The sequence below is a fragment of the Laccaria bicolor genome, genomic scaffold (genome assembly GCF_000143565.1).
Source record: "Laccaria bicolor S238N-H82 LACBIscaffold_50 genomic scaffold, whole genome shotgun sequence".
Taxonomy (NCBI): Eukaryota; Fungi; Basidiomycota; class Agaricomycetes; order Agaricales; family Hydnangiaceae; genus Laccaria; species Laccaria bicolor.
This window is the reverse complement of record NW_001889921.1, coordinates 6434-9801: the sequence shown is the minus strand read 5'-3', so window position 1 is coordinate 9801 and position 3368 is coordinate 6434.

The window sequence follows — 3368 nt, the reverse complement described above, 5'->3', positions numbered from 1 at the left end:
TAGATTTGGTGGTGGCTCTGGTGGTTGGCATGGTGAAACAGTGAGCAGTGGTGGTGGTGATAGAACAAGGTGCAATCTGCCTTAGAAGATGCCAGAAGGCCAGATATGGCAACCTTACACACACAACCAAATTTCGTGAAGGCCACACTTCGAAATTGCAAAAGTTATGAAGTACAGTAGTACCTACGTAAACCAACCCAACTTAATGTAACTACCTATGTAATCTACATATGGGGTACTCATATCAATACGAGGTGTCATTAAAAAGACAACGGGGACAGGCCTAGGGCTGCAAACGAGGTAAGCGAGAGGGGGGTGATGACGACGGGGTGGGTACTCACCATTTGACAGCGCCCATGGGCGCTGTCGCGTGCAAACGATATACATGGTGTGGGCGCCGCATTCTGGGACACGTGATCCTGGGGCTGCAAGGTAAGAGGGGGGGTGATGACGACGGCGGTGGGACAACGCGCATGGGCGCTGTCGCGTGCAAACGACGTATGTGGTGTGGGTGCCGCATTCGTGTGGTATCCAGTGTGTGCCGTGATCCTGGGGCTGCAAACGAGGTAAGCGAGAGGGGGGTGATGACGATGGGGTGGGTACTCACCATTTGACAGCGCCCATGGGCGCTGTCGCGTGCAAACGACGTATGTGGTGTGGGTGCCGCATTCGTGTGGTATCCAGTGTGTGCCGTGATCCTGGGGCTGCAAACGAGGTAAGCGAGAGGGGGGTGATGACGATGGGGTGGGTACTCACCATTTGACAGCGCCCATGGGCGCTGTCGCGTGCAAACGACGTATGTGGTGTGGGTGCCGCATTCGTGTGGTATCCAGTGTGTGCCGTGATCCTGGGGCTGCAAACGAGGTAAGCGAGAGGGGGGTGATGACGATGGGGTGGGCCACCATTTGACAGCGCCCATGGGCGCTGTTGCGTGCAAACGACGTATGTGGTGTGGGTGCCGCATTCGTGTGGTATCCAGTGTGTGCCGTGATCCTGGGGCTGCAAACGAGGTAAGCGAAAGGGGGGTGATGACGATGGGGTGGGTACTCACCATTTGACAGCGCCCATGGGCGCTGTCGCGTGCAAACGACGTATGTGGTGTGGGTGCCGCATTCGTGTGGTATCCAGTGTGTGCCGTGATCCTGGGGCTGCAAACGAGGTAAGCGAGAGGGGGGTGATGACGATGGGGTGGGCCACCATTTGACAGCGCCCATGGGCGCTGTCGCGTGCAAACGACGTATGTGGTGTGGGTGCCGCATTCGTGTGGTATCCAGTGTGTGCCGTGATCCTGGGGCTGCAAACGAGGTAAGCAAAAGGGGGTAATGACGACGGGGTGGGCACTCACCATTTGACAGCGCCCATGCCGTGGCATGGGCGCTGTCGCGTGCAAACGACGTACGTGGTGTGGGCGCCGCATTCGTGTGGTGTCCTGGCTCACCAATCCGACAGCGCCCACGACTGGGCGCTGTCCCTCGTTTCTTCGTTGGCTTCGTTCTGCATGCCGCTTTGGTGGCTTGGTGACGTGGCGGCGAGAGGCATCGAGGATGACGTGGTGTGGCAACGAGAGGCGTCGAGAGGTGTTGAGAGTGACCGACACCACTGCCGACGTTGTGGAATGTCAGCGGTGGTGCGTCGGGGGTGGTAAAGGATGGGTAGTGGTGGTGGTGGAAGAGAACGAGATGGTCACGCAGGTGTGACCTGCTTGCAAACAACAAACGTGATGCTTTGGGGTGACGTTTGAACCTCACGGGTAAGTCACGTGACACAACCCCGCAGACTGAACAAAATGCTCAATCCTTGTTTCATCTAAGACTTAACTTTACTTACATCTAAGTACTACAAAATTACTAGTCTTTCAAATGCTATGTTTACATCACTGTTTTATGACATTTTCGCTTTTTTGTCTATTATTAATTAATAATAACAGTCAATCTATTAATGTTCCATTCAGTCCAGTCCAGTGGAGTCCACTGGACTGCCACTGGACTCCTAACATTGGTATAATGTTTGTTGTAATTCAGTCAATAGTCCAGTGGACTCCACTGGACTCCACTGGACTTTGACTGGACTCTCAGTCCACTGGACTTTGACTGGACTCTGAAAAGTGGCTTGCAGTCCAGTGGGAGTCCAGTGGACTGGACTGGACTGGACTGGACTGGACTCCAGTGGACTGGGCATTCTGCCAGCCAATCTGGCCTGGTAAGAGGGCCACTGGAATCCACTGGAGTCCACTGGAGTCCACTGGAGTCCATATGGATTACGTGGGGGAGGGTAAAGACCTCGGCCTTTACGACGGCAGAGGAAACATTGTTCCCCGCAGCACCCGCGATAATCATGTTCGAGAGGATAAAAGGCGTATCCACAACCGAACAAACACTCGTTCCAGCAGGTCTAGGATTGATCAGAACGCTGACTACCCCCTGGGAGCGCCGACCTCAACTTGGATCACCCTCATCGAATCTGAGGTTGCCTGCCGCTCACACCTTCCAGTTTTCAGTCCTTCTGAAGCTTTTGTGTTCTTGCGTTCTACAGAGTTGAATGGGCCATATACTGAGCCCTCCGACGCACAATTGGTGAGACCCAACGTAGGGGTTCACGCGCTGCATCCTGGCCATCGCATGAATGCGGCATATCTTGAAACCGAGAATCGTTTTTGCGAACTATTCTCTATGCTCTCAACGATGAACCCGGCTGCTGAAATTCAAGCTTTGAAAGATAACATCTATAATGAATTGCGCCGCATCAATTGGCAGAAGGGAATGCAATGGGCGCAACAGCACTCTCATCAGACTGGCGATATGGTGGTTTTCAATACAGGTGAATTCGATCAATTTTACAGAGGCCCTTGCTAATTTTAGCTAGAGAATTTCTTCTTCCGACAAGGGCCTCAAAACGCTGCCTTGAGGGCAGCATCCCTCGTATCCTTGGTCTTGGAGAACATCTACTTCACACCGCGCAGAGCCCTTCGCGCACACCTTGCGGGCCTTCGAGATATCCTTAGGAACGTGGATCCCCTTTCTAACACAGCGAGCGCGATCCCTAAGGATCCGCGCACTTTGTCTTCTCTCTTCGACCTTGACGCTATTACCCGCCCGTTTCTGTCCTGTCCTAAATGTCACCACATCTTTCCGATCAGACCTAGTGATTTGTCCCCACAAGGTGATCCTGCTATTTCCCACTGTGGTCATCGACAAACGCCTTCAAGTCCCCTATGTGGCACGTCATTATGGGAGCGGCGCGCCATCTATGGTGGTGCTACAAAGCTTGCGCCCAAGAAAATATACCTACATCATGACCTCAAGTCATGGCTGGGCAGACTCTTATCGCGTAAGGGAATTGAGGATCTGCTTGACAGCCAGCCTCATATA